The sequence below is a fragment of the Oncorhynchus mykiss genome, chromosome 15, assembly GCF_013265735.2.
Source record: "Oncorhynchus mykiss isolate Arlee chromosome 15, USDA_OmykA_1.1, whole genome shotgun sequence".
NCBI lineage: Eukaryota > Metazoa > Chordata > Actinopteri > Salmoniformes > Salmonidae > Oncorhynchus > Oncorhynchus mykiss.
The window spans coordinates 52,297,717-52,310,872 of NC_048579.1; positions in this window are offsets into that span (position 1 = coordinate 52,297,717).

A 13,156-nucleotide genomic window follows, 5' to 3' on the forward strand; every position below is an offset into this window, starting at 1 on the left:
AGATCTTTTACACGCACCAATACTACATTTCCCACAATGCAAAGGTGACGCACCGAGCAGTAGGCTGCTTCATTTCAATATTTATTGGCACAGCAGTCGTCAGCATCACAGTAAAATTAACTTTCAGATACCCATCAAAAATGGCAAAACGGAAGGTGGATACTGAGAACCGGGGGTTTCAAACAAGGTGGGAGTCGGAGTATATGTTCACGAAGGTAGCTGGAAAACCTGTGTGTCTTCTGTGTGGAGAAAGTGTGGCGGTACTGAAAGAGTATAATCTGAGACGACATTATGAAACGAAACACGCGGACAAAAACAAGAATATGGACATGGAACAAAGGCTACAAAAGGCAGAGGAATTAAAACGAGGCCTCAAATCTCGACAGGCTCTGTTCAAAAAAGCCAAATCACAAGGCCAGGCTGCTGTCAAGGCCAGTTTTATTTTGGCAGAAGAGATCGCTAAATCAGCCCGGCCATTTACGGAGGGGGATTTCATCAAAAACTGCATGATTAAAGTTTGTGACGAAGTTTGCCCAGAAAAAAGGCAACTCTTTTTAAATGTGAGTCTGAGCAGAAACACCATTGCCGAGAGAGTAGACCAGTTGTCCATCAATCTAAAAGAGCAGCTTGTGAAAAAGGGAAAAGATTTTATTGCATATTCCTTGGCTGTGGATGAGAGCACCGACATTTCTGACATTGCCCAGTTGTCAATTTTCATCCGCGGAGTGGACTCCAACCTAAGCGTGACAGAGGAGTTTTTGGCTTTACGTCCTATGCATGGCACAACTACGGGGCATGATTTGTATGAAGAGGTGTCAAGATGTGTAAATGAGATGGAGCTGCCTTGGGAAAAACTCGTGGGTTTGACAACCGACGGAGCACCTGCGATGTGTGGACACAGGAGCGGACTGGTGGCGAAGATACGGGAAAAGATGCAAGAGGAAAACGCGACAGGTGAGCTGACAGCTTATCATTGTATCATACACCAGGAAGCGTTGTGCGGTAAAGCCTTGAAAATGGAGCATGTAATGAGCATCATCACGCGCACAGTTAACTTTATCAGAGCCAAAGGTTTGAATCACCGCCAGTTCAAGGCATTTCTGACGGAGTTAGAAACGGAGCATGGTGATTTGCCTTATCACACAGAGGTGCGATGGCTAAGCCAGGGAAAGGTGCTTCAAAGATGTTTCGAGCTTCGTGAGGAGATTTGTCTGTTCTTGGACAGCAAAGGGAAAGACACAACACAACTCCGAGACGAAATGTTTCTGTGTGAAATGGCTTTTCTGTGTGACATTACGAGTCATCTGAATGCAATAAACTTGCAGCTGCAGGGTCGGGATCGTGTCATCTCTGATATGTACAGTACAGTGAAGGCATTTAAAACCAAACTGACTCTGTGGGAGACGCAGATGCGGAAAGAAAATTTGAGCCACTTTCCCAGCTGCCAGACCATGAAAGAGAAGCTCTCTACCAGTGCGTTCCCGAGCACACAGTTGGCTGATAAAATAGGTATGCTTGCCGCTGACTTTCGACGCCGATTTGCTGACTTTGAAGCACAAAAAAGCAGGTTGGAACTGCTCGGTAACCCATTTGCTGTTGACGTGGAAAGCTCACCACCAAACCTCCAAATGGAGTTGATTGACCTCCAATGCAATGATGCACTGAGGGCAAAATATGCGGCAGTGGGTGCTGCGGAGTTCGCCCGTTTCCTCCCCGGCACAATGCCCCAGCTGCGCATCCAGGCTGCTCAAACGTTGTCTATGTTTGGCAGCACATACCTGTGTGAACAACTGTTTTCTTTGATGAACCTGAACAAAACATCACACAGAAGTCGACTTACTGCTGAACACCTCCACTCAATTCTGAGGATTTCTTCAGCTCAGAGCCTTACCCCGAACATTGATGAACTTGTGGAAAAGATGGGACACCACCAAGTATCACCCTCAACCTCAAACAAGTGAACATTACTGTGCAATCACATATTTAGAGTTTTTACTCAGTTCAAGTTTAAAAGTTAAAATGTAATATTTGTTTTCACTGCATGTTACTTCTCCTTAAACAAAGTGTTGTTTTTGATTAATAGATTTTTGCACTTTATTTTTTTGTATTTCAATCCAATTATATTTTAAAAATATTTCAGTTGAGTGGATGATAGAAAATTGCTATTATTGTTTTTTCTTTGAAGTAAATTTAGCCCACTTTTGCTAAAATAGAAAATATAGTCTACTGATGGTGCCTTGAATACCGGTTTCTTTCATTTAATGTTCATGTTATGGGGATATTTATATAAAGGAAATTTGTCTTTTGTGTCTGTTGAAAATTAAAGATTACTGACAGAGCCATAAGAAAATATTGCTTTATTTATCTGATCATATTGTAATATATTTGTTAGGTTTTCAGTAGGTTCAATTAGGTTCACTAGACTATATGCGTCATTTAAAAATTTTTCAATGAACATTCGAACAGTCCGGCCCTCGTCTTGTAGCTGATTTTTTTATTTGGCCCTCCGTCCATTTGACTTTGACACCCCTGCTCTACAGGGAGTCAGGTTTTCTTGTGTCTACCCTTCTCAATGGCAAGGCTGTGCTCACTGAGCCTGTACTTTGTCAAGGTTTTTCTAAGGTGTGAAACCACTACACCACAGCAGAACCTGAGACAGAGCTGCATTTCCTGACAAAATGTCAAAAATACATTTTGAACCCTTATTGAAGGTTTCAAAGACCTCTCTGATGGGGGAGGATGCAGAGAGCTGTGGGTTGGCAGCGCATTACATTGCTGCCTGCCATAAGATGAGGGACAGTGTCTGACAGACCAACCAACCTGCACATGTCCTCTATATTGCTATTGTTAAATAGTTATTTTGACCCTTGGTGATTGTTGTTACTGTTGTCCCGTTGACAATATTGATTATTATTATTTTAATACTGTAAATATCCAAAGTAAGCTTTGGCAAAATGTACATTGTTACGTCATGCCAATAAAGCAAATGTAATTAATTGAATTGAAATTGAGAGAGAGAGAGAGCGAGAGAGGTGGGGGAGTAGAGCAAAACAGAGGGGGAAGAGAGAAAGAGATCGAGAGAGAGAAAGTTTGAGGGGGAAGAGATAGGGGGGAGGTATAGAGAGCAGGAAGAGTGGTAGAGAGAAAAAGAGGGGGAAGAGAGGCAGAGGGGGTAGAGTGAGAGATAGAGAGAGGGGGTAGAGAAGTAGAGGTAGAGAGAGGGGGTATAGAAGTAGAGGGCGAGAGGGGGAAGAGAGGCAGAGGGGGTAGAGTGAAAGATAGAGAGAGGGTAGAGAAGTAGAGGTAGAGAGAGGGGTAGAGTGAGAGATAGAGAGGGGGTAGAGAAGTAGAGGTAGAGAGAGGGGGGGATTGAGAGAGAGAGAGAGAGAGAGAGAGAGAGAGAGATATGGAGGGGAAGAGAGAGAGAGAGAGAGAGGGAGATGGGGGGAGAGAGAGAGAGAGAGAGGTAGAGGTAGATCAGTGATGACCATCTGGTCCTCACAGTGAGTGTGCTACAGGCCAAGGCATCTCAGTGGGAGTCGTCACTGGAACTCAGCGTCAGCTGGGCCACACCGGGTCATATATTACCCAACGGAAACCCATCTTGAGCCTGCTTGTTTAAGGCTACAGTGAATTCTCGTTTTGGCCAAATGGCAAAAAATATGTGAAAACTATTTAGCATTTTCTTTGTAGACTAATCCGGACACTTAAAAGAAATCGCACTGTACCCTCAGACGAACAATCAAACAAGCAAAGCGTCAATACAGTATTAGGATTGAATCCTACTACATCGGCACTGACGCTCGCCGGAAGTGGCAGGGCTTGAAAACGATTACGGACAACAAAGGGAGCAGGCGCAAGCTGCCCAGTGAAGCAAGCCTACCAGACGAGCTAAATGGCTTTTATGCTCGCTTTGAGGCAAGCAACACTGAAGCATGCACGAGAGCACCAGCTGTTCTAGATGACGGTGTGATAACGCTCTTGGTAGCCGATGTGAACAAAACCTTTAAACAAGTCAACATTCAAAGTCGCTGGGCCAGACGGATTACCAGGACATGTACTCAAAGCATGCGCGGACCAACTGTCAAGTGTCTTCACTGACATTTTCAACCTTTCCCTGACCGCATGTAATACCTACATGTTTCAAGCAGACCACCATAGTACCTGTGCCCAAGGAAGCAAAGATAACCTGCCTAAATGATTACCGCCCCGTGGCACTCACGTTGGTAGCCATGAAGTGCATTAAAAGGGTGGTCATGGCTCACATCAACAGCATCCTCCCGGGAACCCTGGACCCACTCCAATTCGCATACCGCCCCAACAGATCCACAGATGAAGCAATCCTCAATCGCACTCCACACTGCCCTTTCTCACCTGGACAAAAGGAACATGTGAGAATGCTGTTCATTGACTACAGATCAGCGTTCAACACCATAGTGCCCTCAAAGCTCATCACTAAGCTAAGGACTCAGGGACTAAACACCTCCCTCTGCAACTGGATCTTGGACGTCCTGACGGGCCGCCCCCAGGTGGTAAGAGTAGGCAACAACACATCCGCCACGCTGATCCTTAACACTGGGGCCCCTCAGAGGTGTGTACTTAGTCCCCTCCTTTATTCCCTGTTCACTCACGACTGCGTGGCCAAACACGACTCCAACACCATCATTAAGTTTGCTGACGACACAACAGTGGGGGAAGAGCCAGACTGATCACCGAAAATGATGAGACAGGGTATAGGGAGGAGGTCAGAGAACTGGCAGTATGGTGCCAGGACAACAACATCTCCCTCAATATGAGCAAGACAAAGGAGCTGATCGTGGACAACAGTAAAAGACGTGCTAAACAGGCACTCATTAACATCGATTGCCTGTAGTGGCGCGGGTTGAGAAATTCAAATTCCTTGGTGTCCACATCACCAACGAACTATCATGGTACAAACATACAAAGACAGTTGTGAAGAGGGCTTGACAAAACCTTTTCCCCCTCAGGAGACTGAAAAGATTTGGCATGGGTCCTCAGATCCTCAAATGGTTCTACAGCTGCACCATCGAGAGCACCCTGACTGGTTGTATCATCGCCTGGTATGGCAACTGCTCGGTAAGGCGCTACAGAGGGTAGTGCGTACAGCCCAGTACATCATTGGGGCCAAGCTTCCTGCCATCCAGGACCTACATAATAGGCGGTGTCAGAGGAAAGCCCATAAAATTGTCAGAGACTCCAGTCACCCAAGTCATAGACTGCTCTCTCTGCTACCGCACGGCAAGCGATACCGGAGCGCCAAGTCTAGAACCAAAAGGCTCCTCAACAGCTTCTACCCCCAAGCCATAAGACTGCTGAACAATTAATAAAATCGCCACCGGACAATTTACATTGAACCCCCTCCCTTTTTGTACACTGCAGCTACTCTCTGTTTATTATCTATGTAGTCACTTCACCCCCACTACATGTACAGATTACCTCAACTAACCTGTACCCCCGCACACTGACTCGGTACTAGTGCCCCCTGTATACAACCTCGTTACTTTTATTCTTACTTTTTATTTTAATCTACTTGGTAAATATTGTCTTAACTTTTCTTGAACTGCACTGTTGGTTAAGGGCTTGTAAGTAAGCATTTCACGATAAAGGCTACACTTGTTGTATTCGGCGCATGTGACAAATACAATTTGATTTGACTGTGTGTGTCCCCTACCTGTGTCTCCATGCCCTGCTCCAGTAGTCTCCTGGCCTGGTTCTCCACCTCCAGTCTGGCTCTGCTGATCAGACAGATCCACCCCCTGCTCCAGTAGTCTCCTGGCCTGGTTCTCCACCTCCAGTCTGGCTCTGCTGATCAGACAGATCCACCCCCTGGGACAGGTAGTCTGCAGAGAGAGACAGGAGAACAGGGTGTTAGAAGGTGTGTGTGTGTGTGTGTGTGTGTGTGTGTGTGTGTGCGCGCGCGCATGCATATGTACACCTTCAGACATTTGCCTGAGATCTAGAAAAACACCCTCTGACATTTGACAATATGACATTCAGCGTGATTTATTGTTCATTTCGATAGAAAACCACAGCCTCCTACAATACAGTCTTCTACAGTATTGATTTGAGAAGAGAGGAAGCGAGAGGAGAGTGAAAGTCAAGGGGAAAACACGACAGGAAGAAGCACACAGCTGTTTACATCGAAAACAGGTGGAACTGCAGTCAATAGGAAAAGTAGCAGTACATGAGGACTTTTAAACATGCGTGTGTATATTAGTGTGTGTGTGTGTGTGTCAGCCAGATGTTCTATGCAGATGAGTTGATCCAATTAATCCCTCGGTAACATTCATTAAGACTCATTAAGACCCACACAAACACCTTCAGTCCCTTCTACAACCCATTGTGTTAAAAAACAATATACAGTTGTATCTTTCAAAACCCCGTTACAAAAGTTAATGTGAACCAGCGACAAAGGTGGGGAAAGCTTAAGCTACCATTTCAGTCCAAAAGGAAAGAGCAGGCAGGCAGATATAAAAGCTATTTCGGTTGTTATTAATTGTCTGTTTGTCTAGACTCCCTGCTCTGCGCTGAGCGCTGTGCTCCCCAGTGTGAGAAGTCAGTTAGCAGACTGGCCAGGGAGAAGAGATTGGACAGCAGAATATCTAATCCAAAGACAATCCACTCACAGACACAACTAACATACAAATCCATAGTATGCCGGGCCCTGTGTGTGTGTGTGTGTGTGTGTGTGTGTGTGTGTGTGTGTGTGTGTGTGTGTATGTGTTTCAGGCAAGAAGTGTGCGTGGGGCAGCCCCCAGGGCCAGCCCTGGGCATAAGCGTCATAGGCGATCGACCACCCCCCAAAAAAACGTATATATTATTACATTTTGGGGGGGGCTAAAAGTGAAAAGTGATAGTCGATTGATCAATAACCTAAAAATACTTTTAGCAACAACAAAACATTTTACAATCTGTAGAAACTACGAGAGTAGAAAGATTGCGAACTTTTGTGAAACATCACAGCACTGTTGGAAAATACATGTCAAATATGAATCCAATATGGATGGTGTTAAGAGGTAGATGGGAGGGGTTGAATGGAGCTGAAGGGTGGGACCAATAACAACAAGATAAGTCCGTAAAATGTATACACGTTAAGAACTTTAGTGAAACAGCACAAATAAAAATATATGGCAAATAGATACAAAACTGAATGGACATCCGAAATAGATGGGAGAGGTTGAGGGTAGAAGAAGGACAGGAGTAAAAACAAACTAAATATAGATTGCGTCCTTAAAATGTATATAGTATGTATAAGCTGGAAGTAGAAGCCTAAGTGTTGTTGTCCATTAGTTTACTCCAATTAGGGGAGGGGTGGTAGGTTTAGGAGAAAATAATAAAGGAACACATATTTTAAAACGATATATGTGTATTTATATGTATGCATATTTATGTACAGTACCAGTCAAAGGTTTGGACACACCTACCCATTCAACGTTTTTTCCAATGTACAATGTAGAATAATAGTGAAGACATCAAACAATGAAATAACACATATGGAATGTAGTACCAAAAGTGTATTTTATATATTTGAGATTCTATAAAGTAGCCACCCTTTGCCTTGATGACAGCGTTGCACACTCTTGGCATTCTCTCAACCAGCTTCATGAGGTAGTCACCTGGAATGCATTTCAATTAACAGGTTTGCTTTGTTAAAAAGTTATTTTGTGTAATTTCTTTCCTTCTTAATGTGTTTGAGCCAATCAGTTGTGTTGAGACAAGGTAGGGGTGGTATACAGAAGATAGCCCTATTTGGTAAAAGATAGCCCATATTATGGCAAGAATAGCTCCAATAAGAAAAGAGAAATGACAGTCCATCATTACTTTAAGACATGAAGGTCAGTCAATCTGGGAAATGTCAAGAACTTTGAACGTTTCTTCAAGTGCATTCGCAAAAACCATCAAGTGCTATGATGAAACTGGCTCTGATGAGGACCGCCACAGGGAAGGGGGGGGGCACCTTCCAGGCAAAAAAAATTCGTACCCCAAATAAATGGTGGCTTAGGGCCCACAAAAGGCTATGGCCCAGGTAGGCTAAGGGATTTCTAATTTGTTGTTGAGGTTAGAAAATGCTGTATTTCAAGCCTTTCCAGCTTGGCCACTGGCCAGGTAGTGACGTCTAGCAAGGTCCTCAGTGGGCTCTTTGGCATTGACATGGCACTGCGGGCACCATGATGTGCATGTTGTTGGCTTCTTGTGGTGCTTCTACACTAGGAACTGGGTCTGTGGTGTGCCATTGCTCTGGGCAGCTGTTACCTCACAGGCAGTGGAGGCTACTGGTTCCACATCAATCAGCCTGCCTCATCGTCGGCCATATTTATCAGCACTGAGCAGACACTTCTCAACACAGCCTGGGAAACGGAGGCAATACACTGAAAATAACTCCAACTGTCACCCTGGAAACACAATTTAGCCATTACAATGGGAGAAAGGGACTCCTGATAAGAAACATTAGCTGTGATTCAATATGGCCGACTGGAAGCTCACTAGGAGGGGAGAGGATGCTGAAACAATTTCACAAAAACCTGCAATTCACTTCACAGCTGATAAGAAGGAGGCGACAAATAGAGAGAGAGATTGTTCTTGTCCTGAGAACCTCCACTTTTAAATTAGAAGGGAGGAATGAGAAAGAGAGAGCGAGAGAGTGAGGAGACAATTTCTTGGGATAGCTTATTTAGCACAAATTGGAAGGCTATCTAAATTCACTTCTGCTATATATGCATCAGCTCTCTGGCTCCATCAATATGTGAACCTCTTAAAAAAAGGTCTTCACAAGAACACAATGCAGCAGGAGCAACGATGATTCCTCGTTTCACTTTCAAAGGGAAAGGAGGAAGCCTGCAAGTAACATCAATAGCGATGACAGAGAGAGCGTGAAATGACATTGGATTGTCCACATTTCCAGAGAAAATGCAACCATCCAGGACACCACAGCGTGACAGCGAGCGTGTAGGCTACTACTACAGTACTACAGGTGTGAAAGCCATTTAGAGAGAGAGAGTCAATGTTACCATAAAGCATCCAGTAAATGTCAGTGTGGATGGCTGGCAAAGACAAATCACAGCCCACGGTTTTAAGTGCATAGATAACGCTGAAGAGAATAGCTCTAACACTGGCGCAGTCAGAGTCATTATTGTGACAGTGTCACACTCACTCAGATAAAAACAAATGTTTCCTTATGTTGACCAGAGAAAGGGTTAAAACTAGTGCACTGTTTAACGACGAGAGGCAAATGATCATTGTTGTCTCTGCCCGCCTGTGATTGGACAGACTGTAGCAACTGTACCATGAGTTCTCATTGGTTCCATACACAGAGCTTCCCTTCTATTGTCTCACTGTCAGATGGACGAGAGGATAGAGAATGTGTTTGTTAGTCAAAGGGCCGGGAACGCCAAAAAAATCCACACACAAGGGGACACAAGGATTAGGGAAAAGAAAGGGCAGAGAGAGACTAGACAGGGACTGGGTACAGTTGGAGTCAGCCTCTCTCCTAATGGCTATTTTTTAACCCAGGTTTCTGAGAACCAGTTTCAGAGTGGAGGGCTAAAATAGCTCTGTAGTCATTATATCTGGACACCAGGGACACAGGGACGACACAGAACCCGTTTCCACACTTGTTTGTGTGTAACTGCTAACATAAACCTCAGTGTGAATTTGCTGCCAAAGCAGAGGTGTGAAATAGACAAAGAGGAATAGGATAGAGATGTTTAGATGTTTCTTTGCCCAGCAGAGCACGTATGTGTGTTTGTGTGTGTACATGTGACCTCCGCACTGCTTGAAGGTCACCCCCAGTGTTTCTTGGCACTCAGTCCTTTCCCATGGCTTCCCAACACCGCTCAGACAGCAACACATAAACACATGCTCCCTCCACAGCAACAGGAAGTGTGTGTGTGAGGGGTGGCTTGGACACCCTCCCAGTGGGACAGTGAACAACAGGAAGAGACAGGAGGCTCCAGCTCCAGGGTCTAAAGAGGGGCCTAAGTGCATTAGATCTCACCAGCCAGATTATCACACTATCTCCATGTTTTATTAAGAGGGAAATACACTATTTTGTTTCACATGTCTTTCAGTGAAGAGATTTCAACTGTGTTCAGCTTGGCCAAATATATGCACGTGCGGATACACAGCCAGCCAGCTGCAGTGGGTTGCACTCAGCCTTCTACCGGATGAACCCTGAACTCAGATGACCACACGCAGAACACACTAAAATATCAGCTCTCTCAGTATGGGGCCATGAGTGAGGGGGAGAAGAGAGGGATGAAACGAAGGAGAGAAAAGACACTCAGAGGTCAAAGGGACATGAGGTACTGTGATTAACACAGAGTGACATAATATAAGAACACTCTGCAATCCTGTCCGTCATCAGTAAACAGGCAGACTGGGTGAGGTCATCAAAGAGGGTCAGTCAATGAGGTCATCACAGGGGTAATCCGTGTTGTTGCCAGTGATGTGACCTCAGTGAGGTTTAATGATTCAGAATGGAGTAATGCTGGGGTGTGTGTGTACGCGTTTGTGTGTCTGTCAAAAAAGGGTTTAGATTTTCCCACTTTGGTCGACTTTTTTAACGTTCTTGATTTTCCGTTCATTTTAGGCTCATGTTAAGCTGGCAGTTATGGTGCACAGGTGGGTTTTTTTTTATATCGATGCTTCATTAGGGAATTTAAGGTCATAAGTCTCAATGTAAACGGACTGGGAAGTGCCATCAAGAGAAGGTAATAGCAAAGATGAAACGGGAGAGAGTTGACATACTATTCTGTCAGGAAACTCACTTATCCACACCTGAACATGAGAAACTCAAGAAAATGGGATATAGGAATATTTTTTTTTACTTCTTACAAAATGGATAGAAGGGGAGTTGCAATCTTGATCCCAAATTCAGTTTAATTTTGAGTTCATATCAGAAATAAAAGACAAGGAGGGTAGATGTATAGCTATTAAATGTAAACTGGATAACAAGGAAGTTACAGTATTTAATGTATACCCGCCCCCCAGGGAGTGACATGGTCTTCTACGGAAAGGTGTTTGATTTAATTGCCACAGAAACCTCTGGCACGCTTATCTGAGGGGAATTTAACATGATTTTAAACTCAAAAAAAATCGCACAGCACAAATCAAAATAGGAAAATTAGCCATAGTTGCTAAAAAGTGAGATAGGATATGACAGGATTCAGGACTGCTTGATGTATGGCGTGACATCCACATGACAGATAGGGAATATACTATTTACTCAGCCATACATTGTCATGTACAATGCAGATGGACACAGGCCTAAGGATTGTAGGATCGGGCCAGAGCGACTTATCAGGTCATAGTTTACCTTACTCTACACCTTGATAGCAAACCAATAAATACTATATGGAGGCTTAATACAAGCATGCTGAATGATCCAGCATTCATGGAATCAATAAAGACAGAATTGAACATCTATCTGGAGAATAACGATAACGGGGATGTATCTCCTGCTACATTGTGGGATGCAGCTACGGCGGTTATTAGAGGGAAGATCATCACCACATCATCGCTCAAGAAAAAGATTAAAGCACAGAATCTGCCGAAATTACAGGAAACATTAAGAAACTTGGAACGATTTAGTCATTGCAAAGACCCTCTTATATTACGAGAGATTCAAAAGGTAAAACAGGAAATTGACCAGATGTATAGTGAAGAAGTAGAGAAAAAGCTCAGGCTCCTGAAGCAATGATATTATGAAGCAGGCTCAAAAGGCAACAGAATGACTAGCAGAGAGACTCAGGAAACAACAAGCACAGAAAACCATTTTCAAAATAAAAGAGCCCAAAACAAAGACGATTACATGCAAATTGGATGAGATACAGAATGCATTTGAATCCTATTACACAAATCTGTACAAGCAACCAGAGAAGGCAGATGCACAGACAATAGAGCATTTTTTTGAACTCCCTTGATCTCCCCTCGATTGGCACAGAGCAAAATGATAGACTTACTTCAGAAATAACTACTGAGGAAAATAACAATGCAATATCTCATCTAAAAGCAAAGAAATCTCCAGGCACTGATGGCTTCCCTTCAGAATGGTTCAAAGCCTTCAATGAACAACTAACACCTCTACTTCAGGCCTGTTTTAACTGGACTCTGCGGGGGGGGGGGGTCTACCACCATCGTGGAGAGAAGCTATCATATCTGTAATCCCAAAGGAGTGTAAAGATAAGAAGGAATGCAGTTCCTATAGACCTATTGCAATTCTTAACACGGATTATAAACTATATGCATCAATAACAGCCAAATGAAGTGCTATACAAGTGCTACATTAATCAGTCTAGATGCAGAAAAGGCATTTGATTCAGTGGGTTGGGATTATCTATTCCAAGGTATAGAAAGATTTGGTTTCAACAAGAAGTGATACAGTGCATCAAAACACTGTATTCATGTCCGACCGCTAGAATAAAGATAAATGGACATTTGTCACGAACGATAAAATTAGAGCGAGGGGCAAGACAAGGCTGTAATCTTTCACCCACGCTCTTCTTGTACATCGAGCCATTAGCACAGGCAATAAGACAGGACATCTTTAGAGGGAATAACAATAAGAGGCAGTGGACATAAGATATGCTTGTATGCTGATGACGTTCTGTTACTCCTTAAAGACCCAGGCTCAAGTGTACCTAGATTGATGGATGTTTTACAAACATTTGGAACATATTCAGGATATGTGCTTAACGTACACAAGACCCAAGCCCTAGTATGTAATTATACCCCACAGGAAGAGCTGAAGAGTAGGTGTAACTTCACCTGGACCTCTTCATCCATTAAATATCTGGGAGTAAACCTACCAAAAGATACACCCAAACTTTATGACATGAATTACGATCACATCAACAAGACAATATATTGTGGCGAAATCTGCACGGAGCCTTCACCGTGCACTGCCACTTTAAGAGCGCATGAGCAGTAAGGAAGGAGAATATAAAGAGAGCTCGTTCAGCTCTTTGGGGAGGGGCTCTTTGGTGGCGCGACAGTTTGATTGTGTGTGCTGTGCTGCAGAAGTTTTGTTTGTTTTCAGCGTGTGTAGTTTATAGAGTATTTAACTAAATCATCGGTGTAATCGCTCTAGGTCGTGGTTGTTTTTGTTTGGGACCACGCCCGTTATGGATCACATGGA